Source organism: Silene latifolia, chromosome 1, assembly GCF_048544455.1.
Source record: "Silene latifolia isolate original U9 population chromosome 1, ASM4854445v1, whole genome shotgun sequence".
Taxonomy (NCBI): Eukaryota; Viridiplantae; Streptophyta; class Magnoliopsida; order Caryophyllales; family Caryophyllaceae; genus Silene; species Silene latifolia.
Genome location: NC_133526.1, coordinates 102,179,028 through 102,193,092, shown reverse-complemented (window position 1 = coordinate 102,193,092; position 14,065 = coordinate 102,179,028). Strand labels below are relative to the sequence as shown.

General features: G+C 44.8%; 1 pseudogene; it reads right to left on the bottom strand.

Moving 5' to 3' along the window:
* LOC141651847 (uncharacterized) overlaps positions 1-14,065 on the bottom strand; it is a 168,477-nt pseudogene that overhangs the window by 115,528 nt on the left and 38,884 nt on the right.

Sequence of the window (14,065 nt, the reverse complement as noted above, 5' to 3'; positions counted from 1 at the left end):
GCCGGTTAGTACTTAGGTCAGTGCGCCTGCCGTGACAGTGGAGGACGCCTCCGAGGAGGAGGGACCCCCCGAGGAGACTGTTGGGGCCGAGAGGATTGTTGAGGAGCCCGTTGTTGGGGCTCGGGAGGAGCCTGTTGTTGAGGCCGCTCACGCTGAGAGAGCTCAGACAGGGTCTGAGGCTGGTACCTCTGGGAGGAGGGTTACCAGGAGGAGGCGGGCCCCTCGACCGACCAGACGGACGTTGCAGAACGTCACTAGGGTCGTTGGGATGCCTCCCATCCGTCACGTTGAGTCGCGTCGTAAAAAAAGACGGAGGGCGGAGACGGTTGAGGACGAAGCTCACGTCGCGGGTTGGGAGGCCAGACGGGTTACGGCCCCGCGGAGGCTGAACCTACAGGCGGCGCCTGCTTGGGCCGAGGGTTTCGACGGTAGCCAGTTGCTGCATCGACTGGACAGGCACATCTCCTACTGTGCTCATGAGGGCTTGGTGAGTCGTGTCACTTGATCGAACTTTCGTCACTTTTTGAAGAATCAGACCTGAATAGGTGTTCTGACGTTGTTTGTTTTTTATTTCACGAGATCGGTACCATGAGGACTTTCTCGGGCTTCACTACCTGCCTGGGTTTTTACGACGTTCTCCGAGCCAGTACGAGGGCGTTGATAGAGAGGTCGGCTTTTGGCCCGTTGGTGGCCGCTTGGCGGGACATTCACAGGTCTTCGATTAGGTCGAACCTGTGTCTGATCCGCGCCATGTTGGATCGGTACTGGGACATGACGTCATCGTTCCACATGGAGTTCGGGAGGTCGGTATGACCTTAGAGGATTTTGCCATGATATCCGGCCTCCCTTGTGGTGAGAAGCCTGTTGAGTTCACAGAGACACCAGAGAGGGTGTCTTCTCCTGCGGTTACGCTTCTGATCGGTACCGTTTTGCCTGAGACTTCTGACGTTACTCCGTACCTGATCGCGAGGTCGTACGTGAGAGACCACTTCCGAGGGAGAGTGGTGGGTGCTGCTCCGGCGCCATTGGCGAGCTTGGAGGCTGAGGCTAGAGCTGACGCGCAGGAGGCGCGGTTGTGGTTGTGGTACTTCTTGGGTGCCAAGTACTTTGGTGACAAGGGTGAGCGCTTGTCGACCAAGGTACTTCCCCTCCTCGCTGACCTTGACGCCGGCCTAGGCGAGTTTTACCCCGTATATGCACGCGGCGGTGCGTCCGGAGGCAGTGGGGGATGGTAGTGCCCCTGCTTTGGTTGGTCTCGGCCTCATCTTGGAGGTACGAGCGTTTTTTGTAGTTTTGAGTTTGATTTTGATTTTGATTTTGGCAATTTTTTGAAAAGATTGGCTGGTTTGTTTTTGCTGTGTTTGGTTACAGGGTTGGTTGTATGCTTACTTCGTCCCCCTGCGTCCTTGGACTACAGGTGGTGTCCCCTCGACTTACCCTGCTGTGAGGGCTTGGACAGTGGCTCGGAAGAAGTCGACTAAGTCGACTTACGAGGACTGCAGGCGTCGCGTGAACGCCCTTCGAGTTGCTGACGTAAGTTGCTGTTCGTTGCTCCTTCTTCTTTATAGAAATAGATAGAGATAGGATGACTAGGTAGCTTAGAAAGCCCCCAGTCGGTTGAGTAACTTTGTCTTGAATGCATTTTGTCGGGTGGCCTTGGGAGCACTACAAGGAGGTGCCGGCCGCTGTCAGGGAGCGTCTGCGGCCTCGCAGCTTCCAGCGTTTGTACCTGGAGACGGCGATCGAGCCGGTTTGGTACATGGGCGAGCGCTTAGCTTGTCAGTGCCTTAATGAGATCTTCGTGGTACCGGTCGACCCGCCTAGGGTGTTGTTCCAGGAGTCGACTCCCGACGAGGTTGAGGAGCACCTTCACGGTCAGGGAGGTGAGGAGCTGTTGCTGCGGGAGGTCGACTACGACACCTTCCGGTTGTGAGGCTTGCCTGGTACCCAATTGAGGTATGTTTTCCTCTGTTACTTTGTTTTCATTGTTTCTTTTGATAGGAGGGTTTGCTACCTTTGATGTGGACCCAAATTGTAGGGAGTCGACATGCTGATGAGGACTCAGCCCCCAGTTTTCCCGGTGGAGACTACCTTTCAGGGGCCGGGTGGCGAGGAGCTGCAACTGCGTTTGCCAGAGCCTGCGGTTGCTGAGGTGACCGACGTTGGCATGGAGTGGAGGTTGGTCATTCTGAGGGTGAGTTCTTGACCCGAACATTTTTCCTCATTTATGTTTTGCCTTGCATTGTACTGAAGAACCTTCTTGGCTGTAGGTGACGACCACTAGTCATCAGGTTCTGTGGCGGATGGCTAACCGATGGAGGGCGCTTGCTGGTGACCTGGCTGCGAGGGAGGCTCGGCTTTCTCAGGTACTTTTGTGTGTTGTTTTTTGTGTATTTTGTGTTGTATTTCACGTTTTTTAGATCTTGATGATCTGTATTGTGTTTTGTAGGGTACTGCGGATCCGGCGGAGTTTGCTCGGGTCCGTGCTGAGTTGGATACAGCCAGGTCGATGATCGAGGCCCAGGGGTTGAGCATCACCCGTCGAGACCAGGAGCTGTGGCGTCATGAGGACGAGTTACGGAGCCAAGATGCGGAGATTGCCTCTCTCAAGGCTTAGTTAGCAGATGGTAGTGTCTGCCTTGGCTGCGACTCCTCGTTAGACCGGGACTGGTCCGACGGGAGGCGCCGAGTAGTAGTAGTTTGTCCGTGTCTTGGACTCTTGCTTGTACACATTTATATTTTGCGTGAGGCGGTTTGTATATATGTGTTTTTGGATTGTGGTTTATTTTGTGATTTTTGGCTTTTTTTTGTTGTGTTTCGGAGGAGCGCTGTCGGCTGTCAATTCCCCTTTTTGCTTTGCACTAGTTCCTGCATCGTTAGTGTAGAAAACAGGCAACAGGTAGCACATATGCATAAACGTGAACACGTAACAAGCACTTGATTGAAAAAAAACCTCAACCATGGCGATACGAAGTTAAAAATTAAAAATTAAAATTTGAAAGGGTATTTTGAAAATTTGCGACAAGTCGTCACGTTTGGACTCCAAAAGGAATTGATTTGAACATTTTTAAGAAACTAACTCGTGTCTTGAATTAAATTGCATCGGAATTGTTGAAATTGATTTGTGACTCGATAAAAAAAATTCAAATTCAAACCGTCAGGGATGATTTTTAGAAAAGATTTTTGCGAGTGTATTTGATTTGATTTTTTTGTGAGATCAAGACTCGAATTTGTGAGTGCTTGAAATCTGAAGAAAATTGATGTCGTGTTATCAATTTTCGATTTTCTTTTTGGCAAAATCGCGAAAAAAAGCGAAAACATTTTCGGAATTTCGACTGACATGGAAACGAATTGTCTGACATGGAAACGATCCGTCGTGGATCAGGGCGACTAGCCCTTCCCCCCTTTAAAAAAGAAAGAAAAATTCGTATGTTTAAAGCTGCGTCATGGGATGATGCGGTCGTTTCGTACCAAAAATAAAATACCTAAGTACAACTAACAGAAGTCAGCGGTAAGTAGGGTCGATCTCCACAGGGAGGCGGTGTACTATCTATTTGTCGATTTATCTGTCTAATGTCACTGATGGGGTTGAATTGATTGTGTTAACTAAACTAAAGACTAAAGCAAGAGAAATAAAAAGGAGAAATTAACAGAAGAAAAGGGAGTATGCTAGGAATCGGTCCACCGTGGCAGCTATCAGATCTTATACTATCAGGAATATTAAGACGATTAGACTATTGATAAGAAGAGCTATGGTCGTCACCTTTCGGTCCTTAAACCGCCCTAGAGTGTAAAACGACTTAACTTTCGCCCTCACTGCAATACCCTATTGTAATTAAGCAAGCCTTCCCTTCCAATCTTTCGATCTAGGTCGGGGTTAACTAAATTTATTGGTCTCCTGCATGCATTCATTCGACCTGATAACAATTAAATTGCCTAATACAATTCTTATCGCAGGGCTAATCTATTTAATACAATTAAAGCATGCTACCACGGCTTCCCTAATCCTATCATACTAAGGGGAAATTAGCTAGACATGGGAATGGGGGAAACAAGAATAAAAGAAATAATAATAATAAACATTAAAAGAAAGAGAAAAAGGGAAGAAGAAATTACTAGATTAAAGGATCCGGGAATAAAAAGTAATAGTGTATAGAGAAAAGAGAAGAGCAACGTGATCCTCAGATTCTTGGATTATTGGATATGACAACCCTTACTCCTATTTATAAGAAAATAGGAGTAGGATTAAACCTAATGACGGAATTAAAGCTAAAAAGCCCAGCCCGTAGCAAAGTCCACTCGATCGAGTGGACTAACACCACTCGATCGAGCAAACCCAGCCAGAAACTGCTCGATCGACTAACAATGTCCTCGATCGAGTAAGTGCATAAAAAGAACTGGTCGATCGACTACATAGTCTACTCGATCGACTGATTATTGACTCCTAAACCACTCGATCGAGTAATAAATCACTCGATCCAGTGAAACTTGACTTCAGCAGCTCGTCATTCTCGTTAGTTTGACTTTGACTTGTCCTTTTAGCGCCCAAGACACCTTTGCGCATCCCAAGACAGCAATATTTCCCGCTCCAAATCATCTCTTCCTCCAAATGCATGCTAAACGGACGGTAAACGGCTTGAATCCACTACTTTATGGTTCATTCCTGCAAATAAGACAAAATAACCCAAAGTAGCATATTCGGGGCATTTCGTAGCATAAAACTACGATAAAAACACAGAAATACGTGCATAAAATAGGCTAAAAAGACTATGTAAAATGAACGTATCAAATCTCCCCAAACCAAACCTTTACTCGTCCTCGAGTAAACTCAAAACTATACGCTAATGGAACGGAAAAATAACTCAGAGCTAGCTACAAATGCCCACTTAGCCAATTTAATGCAAGCAAACTAACACTTATAGCAAGACAGTCAAATGCAAACGAGTTATAGGATGTTTATAAATAAAGCTGAACCGTCGACCTTGCAAGACCTTTGATAATGGACTCTCACGGGTCACTCTTTCTCTCATGAAGCAAAGGGCAAGCATATATATGTAAGAGAGGAAGAAAAATAGTCGCTCACCTAAACTACGACCCACATAACATGCATGCAACTAATATGATAGACAATTCTAGCTACCGTACATACATTCCAACCAAACAAGGTCCGTCACAGCCGAGGGCTTACAGAAATATGGTAAAGTGAGGCAATGGGTAAGAAAAGGCAAAACATTTATGGGAATGTGGAGGTATAGGTGATCAAGCTAGTACCTAAACAGAACCATATAACAACATCCGATTCCAACTCAATTATAAAATTAAGCACATGCCCTTCAATTGGCATAAATCTCACCAAACCAAACTGATAATACTCCTCAAATGATAATGATAAAGCATAGGAGTAGAAACCGTCAACCAAACAACATCTTTTTTCGAACTTTTTCTTTTTCTATTTCTTTCGGTTTCTTCTTTTTCATTCCTTTTTTTCATTTTTTCATTTTCTTTTTTCGATTCTTTTTTTTTTTTTTTTTTTTTTTCATCACGTTTTTTTCTTTTCATCATCCTCCCTTTCTTCATAGATTACCAACTCCGATTCAATAGAATATGCGCCAACATTTGATACAATGAAATATATACCGCAAAACAACAATCTAAACTAGCTTGACAAGGCAGGCTAAATTTGGATGTAGCTAAAGGGTCAACTGGCAAATTTGGCTAATGTGGAGTTAAATGGGTAAAAATGAAAGAAAGGGGAATTTGTAAGCACCTCCCTGCATGTGACACCAACCACTAACCCGAATGTATGAAGGCAAAAAGCAATTGAATTTCATATACGTGCAAATTGATGAACATGTTATGCAAGGAGTAACTACTCACAATCCTACATGAAACTGGTCATAAATGACCAGTTTATAAGGCTCTAATCCTTAGAAATTATAAGTAGGTTGCCAAAATTTCAGGTCAAGTCTATTCGTTCAGCTAAATTTAAACATTAACTCGTAGATATGCAATAAGACAAAGCTAATAAGATAATTAATTCAATGCAAGGCTTAAGCAAAAAGACAAATATAGAGCAATTTCATCATTGAAATCTACCGTTCCGACTCAACCTATATGCCAAATTAAACGTGAAATTTTTTGAATTTTTCTAATTTTTCCAATTTTTATTGAATTTTTTGAATTTTTATGAAATAAATAACAATGCAAACAGGAAATTAAACGTGATTACTGAAATGCAATGAAAACGAAATGCAGACACAGATATGGATGCATAACCTCCCCAAACCAAACTGTACAATGCCCCCATTGTACCAAAACATGGAAAGGAAATGCAAACTGAAAGAGAAAGAGAGAGTAAAAAGCGGAAAACTCACAAAATGCGCGAATAAGGGGACCTCCCCAAACCGACCATGAAATGGGAGGTTGCTAAAGGCCCGGAAAACCGTCTCAAGAAGCTAATCCAAGTCAAATACACTCGATAGCAAAGGATAGCAGCTGATCGAGTAACATGGGCGCTCAAAAACTGCTCGATCGAAGGGTAACTAGGTCGATCGAGTGGTTTCTCATCCTGCAGGTGGTCGATCGAGTAACATCTTCACTCGATCGAGTGGATTCATCAGCAAGGGTGCTCGATCGAGTAGAAAAACTACTCGATCGAGTGGATCTCCGCGTGTTCCTGCAAAATGTAATAAAAACAGCCCGCAAACTAACAAGACAAGCATACTGAGAAAGTTTTATGGTATAAAAACCATTTATTACAACTGAAATAAAATAAAAAACAAAATAAAATCGCCGGGTTGCCTCCCGGATAGCGCTAGCTTCAGTCAGGTCCCAGCTCGACCTTCTTTTCTTTGAGCTCTCTGGTTAATCACAATCAAAACTGCTCAAAGCGCGCAGCAACCTGTCGAATAGCTGCGCATGTGCTACACAAAAGCATAAGTAGCACAAAAGTGGAATAACAGAATAGGAAATTAAAATATAAGACCGTTTAAGTCGAACAAATTTCCTATGAGCGCTCCTAAACTTATCCACAAAATAAAGGAGCGCGGGAGCGATCGTCAATACATTATGGTTTAAATTCAAATTAGCAATTTTGAGATGACATGTACGGTGAAAATCAGTTAAATTATATGTCCACATGGGAAGGGGTAAAGCATTAAAAGGACATGCATGAATCAGACGAGGTAATATACAAACAATAATAAAATTACCGTTTACTACCTCAGGTTGGTTGCTCTCAACGAAGGAATCACTGACAAAGGAATGTAATACCTCATCTGTGCTAGGAGCAAATTCTGACTCAGCTGCTTCTTCATCAACCTCAGTGGAACCCGTCCCGTAAATCTCAGCCTCAAGCGCATCTAACTCGGCTTTGAATAAGGAGGATTCACCATAACCGTTATCATCGTCAAAATCGTCATCAAAATCAAGCCCAAATGACGAACCAAAGCTCCCACTGGCCAGACTACTCGATCGAGAAGAATTGTCATTCGATCGAGCAGTTTCCTCCTGCGTGTCACTCGATCGAGTAGAAATTCTACTCGATCGAGCACTTTCTCCTGGAAAATCACTCGATCGACCAATAATTGTCACTCGATCGAGTGATTCCTCCTGTACAGCGCTGAAATCCTCATGTGGGGCAGTGAAATATGATAGAAACTCGTCATCCGAGTCATAGAGATCATCCTCAACAATGGGTAACACGGTTTTCTCAGGGGAGAAACCGCTCTCAACAAGGTATACCTCTTCTTCTTGTATCTCAGCTGCTAACTGAGCAACTACAGACTCGAGCTCAAGGATTTGAGCATCCGCACGTCTATCACTCTCTTGCTTCACTCGATCATAATTCTGCACTTGAGACGCAAGTATCTCCATTAAAGACCTCACTTCTGCAACCTCTTCTTCTTGCATCTCAGCTGCTAACTGAGCAATGTCAGTTTCGAGCTTTTCAAGTCGCGAAGAGGTGCGTCTATCATGATCTTGCCTCTCTCGGTCACGATCTTGCAATTGACATGCAAGTGTCTGCAACAAGGATTTCAGCTCCGCAATCTCTTCTTCTTGTATATCAGGAGGATCTTGTTGCGGCGGCCATTGATAGGGTGGATGTGGCGGCACAACTACAGCTGCATTGTGCTCAGCAGAACCACATCTCCGTAGAGATCACCTACTGTTCCATATAATGGGACATAGGTGATGGGTCAAAGGTACTCAAGCCTTCCCTTTGATGATCTTTCACCTAGAACTGTCTAGGTAGTACATGTAAGGCCTATCAAAACAAAGACTCAAGGAAAAAGATTAAAACGGCCTCAAGGGAAAAATCCCCTGAGGCTAAAAACAGATAAAATTAAACAAATAAATAAATAGATTGCCTCCCCGGCAACGGCGCCAAAATTTGATGCGGTCGTTTCGTACCAAAAATAAAATACCTAAGTACAACTAACAGAAGTCAGCGGTAAGTAGGGTCGATCTCCACAGGGAGGCGGTGTACTATCTATTTGTCGATTTATCTGTCTAATGTCACTGATGGGGTTGAATTGATTGTGTTAACTAAACTAAAGACTAAAGCAAGAGAAATAAAAAGGAGAAATTAACAGAAGAAAAGGGAGTATGCTAGGAATCGGTCCACCGTGGCAGCTATCAGATCTTATACTATCAGGAATATTAAGACGATTAGACTATTGATAAGAAGAGCTATGGTCGTCACCTTTCGGTCCTTAAACCGCCCTAGAGTGTAAACAGCTTAACTTTCGCCCTCACTGCAATACCCTATTGTAATTAAGCAAGCCTTCCCTTCCAATCTTTCGATCTAGGTCGGGGTTAACTAAATTTATTGGTCTCCTGCATGCATTCATTCGACCTGATATCAATTAAATTGCCTAATACAATTCTTATCGCAGGGCTAATCTATTTAATACAATTAAAGCATGCTACCACGGCTTCCCTAATCCTATCATACTAAGGGGAAATTAGCTAGACATGGGAATGGGGGAAACAAGAATAAAAGAAATAATAATAATAAACATTAAAAGAAAGAGAAAAAGGGAAGAAGAAATTACTAGATTAAAGGATCCGGGAATAAAAAGTAAGAGTGTATAGAGAAAAGAGAAGAGCAACGTGATCCTCAGATTCTTGGATTATTGGATATGACAACCCTTACTCCTATTTATAAGAAAATAGGAGTAGGATTAAACCTAATGACGGAATTAAAGCTAAAAAGCCCAGCCCGTAGCAAAGTCCACTCGATCGAGTGGACTAACACCACTCGATCGAGCAAACCCAGCCAGAAACTGCTCGATCGACTAACAATGTCCTCGATCGAGTAAGTGCATAAAAAGAACTGGTCGATCGACTACATAGTCTACTCGATCGACTGATTATTGACTCCTAAACCACTCGATCGAGTAATAAATCACTCGATCCAGTGAAACTTGACTTCAGCAGCTCGTCATTCTCGTTAGTTTGACTTTGACTTGTCCTTTTAGCGCCCAAGACACCTTTGCGCATCCCAAGACAGCAATATTTCCCGCTCCAAATCATCTCTTCCTCCAAATGCATGCTAAACGGACGAGAACGGCTTGAATCCACTACTTTATGGTTCATTCCTGCAAATAAGACAAAATAACCCAAAGTAGCATATTCGGGGCATTTCGTAGCATAAAACTACGATAAAAACACAGAAATACGTGCATAAAATAGGCTAAAAAGACTATGTAAAATGAACGTATCATGGGAACCGTGTCGGATTTCATAAAACGCGAAAACAAGGAAATATGAATGTGAGGAAACACATAATGTCCTGGACCATCCCGAAGAGGCGTGAGCATTCCGGCGGGAGGTTTGAGGTGTCAGGAGAAAACACAACTTGAAAGGGACAATTCAAGGCGAGAATCCTAGGAATAGGCTAAAGAGGCGCGAGCTATTGGGCGATAGAAGCCAGCTCTCCCTTTTTTCTGAAAAACGCGCTGATTATTTTTGTATAAATAGTGATGTTTGTGCTTCATTGTTTCATCATCCGAAACACAAAATCATCTCTACGAAACTTCTTCTTCCTTTTCCACAAAAATATTTCATGGATGCCTTTGAGAATGCGTTGCGACAATGGTGCCGGGATTTGTCGCCTCCCGAGAAGTATCAACTCATTTGCATGGGAGTTGGTCAATTGTTGGTGCTCCGTCAAGTCAAGGTGTAATCCTCATTCCTCGAAGCATGCTCTCGGTTTTGGGATTCGAAACACCATGTTTTCGTTTTCCCGAAAGGTGAAATTTGTCCTCTTGTCGAAGAAGTTGGAGCCATTGTGGGTGGCCGGGTTGTGTTCCGGTGTTTCATCCGACTCGGTTGTGCTACAAGGAGAAATTCCGTTCAATGTTGGGCTTGTCGATAAGTCAAGTCAACTTCCTTCTTGCTCCAGATGGTGCGGATATGTTGGCTCTTATCAACATCTTTTCAAACCGATTGGATGCCAATGTTTCGGAGGTGGCTAGGGGAAGGGCTCTTGCTTTTTGCCTTGTCCATGTATATCTCTTTGTTGATGCTTTGAAGAAGAAGGGGCCAAAATGCTATGGTAGCATGACCCTCGTGCATGTGGTTGAGCAAATGGAGCATGGTAGTGATCCATCATGGTTGGTGCTTGGCGAGATCATCCAAGCTTTGGACAAGGAAGTCTCTTGTGGAGAAGCTCCTTCATTTGGATCCCCAAGGATCCTCCAAGTGTGGCTATTGGAGAGGCTAAGGTATGTAGAGCCTCCGGTTGATTCTTCTTCTTATTCTTTCCGTCACCTTACCATGAGGAAGAAGTTGTATTCGGATAGCTTTGCTTCCACCGAGGCTTATTGGGCCGCAAGATTGGCGGAGGAGGGTGGTCCTCACATCCGTTGGGTGGTGCCGTGGTGTCACTTGAGGTCCTTCACGGGGTTGCCCGCTTCGGGTGCTAGTCCTCGTTCTTTGATGATGGTGGGTTTGAAGGTTGCTTCCTTCATTTATCCCGAAATGCTCATAAGGCAAATGGGGCGTCAACAAAAGGTGCCCGCTCAAGATACCCTTATCCAAGTGAATGTTTTCCGGAACTCCGAGCTTGTGGAGGTCTTCGAAAGATGGTGGGCCACCCGGCCGCTTTGGGAGGTACCAAACCCCATTGCCCGACATGGGTGACTCCCGCTTATGTCAAGTGGTTAAGAGCTTCGTCCTTGGAGGAGAGATCCAAATACCACAAGGACGAGGTTGTCGATTTGAAGTATCGAGAGGTTGGCAAGACCAACCGTGCCTTCTTTGAGGACTATGTTGATGGAGCTAGCCCGGATGTGATAAGGCCACCAAAGAGGAGAAGTTCGGGTCCCAAAAATGTAGTGGGCCGTGCATGGGCTCGTTTCGGGCCGAACATGTGATCTTGCAATACACCGGAGGCCGTTGCCGTTGTTGATCCGTTGAGGATCCGTTCCGAAGAGGAAATCCATGCTAGGCGGGCCAACAAGAAGAACACGGGGAAGATGTACCCCGAGGGAAAAGGCAAGGGTAGAATGGAAGAGTGAAGACCTCCATTACCCACTTTATTATTATGTTGTATTAGTGTTGTGAGTTTTTTATTATGTTGTACTAGCTATGTTTTGTGTGTTTTGTGCTAGTTTTATTATGTGAGGTGTTTTAGTCGACACCTTAGATTTGACAAGTTGTAGGTTCGTCGAGCTTTATTTGTTGTTAAATTGTAATTCCTTCTATTATTAATTAAATAAGAGGATTGCTCGTGTCAAAAATCGTGAACGCTTGTTTCATTCATCCATTTTGTAAAGGCAATTCGGTTTGAATCGTCCTAAACATTTGCACTCGGGAAAGTGGGATTTTTCTGGGAAGGGAGAAAGGCTAATTTTTTGTATTTTTGTGAAAAAGGGAATGTTCTTTCCCTCTGTTTTTTTTGATGGGGATGTGATATCGGTGATGTTTTTTTGATTATGGGGATGGTTGTATCCTTCTTGTGTAAGAAAGGACTGTCTACGTATCCACCTGAAGAGGTGAAATCAAACCATGATCGTAGTTCAAAATGTTTCGTAAATTTATTTTGGTTTTGTGGTTGTATCCCTCATGTATAAGAGGGACTGCCTACGTATCCACCTGAAGAGGTGAAATCAAACCATGCTCGTAGTTCAGGGGTTTTTGTTTTAGTGCAAATGGATGTTGCCTTTGACAGATCAAAGGACATTCAAAACGGGCAAGGTGCCGTAACTTAGACTCGATAAAACATGCAATTTCAAATCAGAACGCCTTGAGGAACTTGACTTGAAAAGGGTTAAGGTGGACGCTAGTTGTAAAACTAGGGTTAGGTCGTTGGCTGCTTTGGTTCAAGGGTAGTATTTCTTGAGTTGGTCCAGGTTGGTCAGGTTTGTAAAATCCTCCCCATCTAGGTCACTCAGTCTCACTACGCCTCCCGAAAGTATTTTCTTGACCAGGTATGGCCCGACCCAGTTGGGTTTGAATTTCCCCTCGGATCGACGGGTAATGGTGCTCGAACCGACTTGAGGACCAAGTTGCCTTCTCGTATATTCCTGGGTTTAACCTTCTTGTTGAATGCCCGTTGTATACGTCGTTGGTATAGCAGGACGTTGTGCAAGGCGTTGAGCCGCCGCTCGTCTAGAAAAGTGAGTTGCTCGTACCTTCGACGGGTCCATTCCGCCTCAGGGACATGACTCTCCAGTAGGATGCGTAGAGAAGGGACCTCTAACTCTACCGGTTGAACCGCCTCCATACCGTCTACTGGGTAGAAGGGTGTGGCGCCTGTCGGTGTTCGGATGGAGGTTCGGTATCCCCAGAGTGCGAATGGGAGTTTGCTCGGCCAATCGCGGTAGTTGTCTTGCATTTTATTGATAATGGTGACGAGAGTTTTGTTAGCTGCCTCCACCGCTCCGTTGGTTTGGGGACGGTAGGGGGATGATCGATGTCGTTTTATCTTTTATTTGTCCAGCAAGGCCTGAGTTTCCGCCCGGAAGTGAGAGCCTTGGTCGCTGATGATTTCATGGGGTACCCCATCTCGGCAGATGATGTTGTTTTGGATGAACTTGGCCACTTGTTTGGCGGTCAAGACTGCATATGACTGCGCTTCCACCCATTTGGTGAAGTAGTCGATGGCGACGAGGACGAAGCAATGCCCCTTAGTGCCTATCGGGTTAACTTTCCCGATGATTTCGATGCCCTAGGTTGAGAAAGGCCAGGGTGATGTCATGGTGTATAAAAGGGATGGTGGTATGTGTTGTATGTCGACGAAGATTTGGCAATTGTGGCAATGTTTGACGTAGTTACGGCAATCGGCTTCTATGGTGGTGCAGTAGTAACCTAGCCGCATGATCTTCCGGGTAAGCATCATTTCGCTCATGTGGGGGCCACATTCTCCGTCATGAACCTCTCCCATGACTTTTTTGGCTTTGTGATGGTCAATGCAAAGGAGGAGAATTCCTTGGGGTGTTCTTTTGTATAGTTGATCTTGGTTCATCACGAATTGTGATACAAGTAAACGGATGGCTCTTTGTCCTCTTTGATCAGAGTCAGGAGGGAATTCGTTTTTTGTTTCGTAGTTGAGGATGGCTTGGTACCAGGGTTCGACATGGCCTTCCTCGTCGTCGTTGATAGGACAAATGTGAGCTGGCTCGCTCCTTCTCTCGACACATAGGGGCATTGATGTCATGTCGTCAGGTATATTGACGAGCACGGCAAGTTTTGCCAGGGCATCAGCAAATTGATTTTCCTCTCGTGGCAAGTGGAAGTAGTCGACTTGGTCGAAGAACTCGGCCTCTTGATTAATTTTCGCTCGGTAGGGAGCTAAGCTGTCACTTCGGATTTTCCATGATCCGTACACCTGATTGATGATGAGCGAGGAATCGCCGTGGACCCCCAGCCTCTTGATGCCAAGTGTGATGGCTGCTTGTAGGCCGATGAGGCATGCTTCATATTCAGCGGCATTGTTGGTGACGGCGAAGTCTAGTTTGACCGAGATCAGAACATGTTCTCCCTCTAGTGATATTAGAAGGATTCCTACCCCAAAACCTCTCAGATTAGATGCACCATCGAAGTATAGGTCCCATGC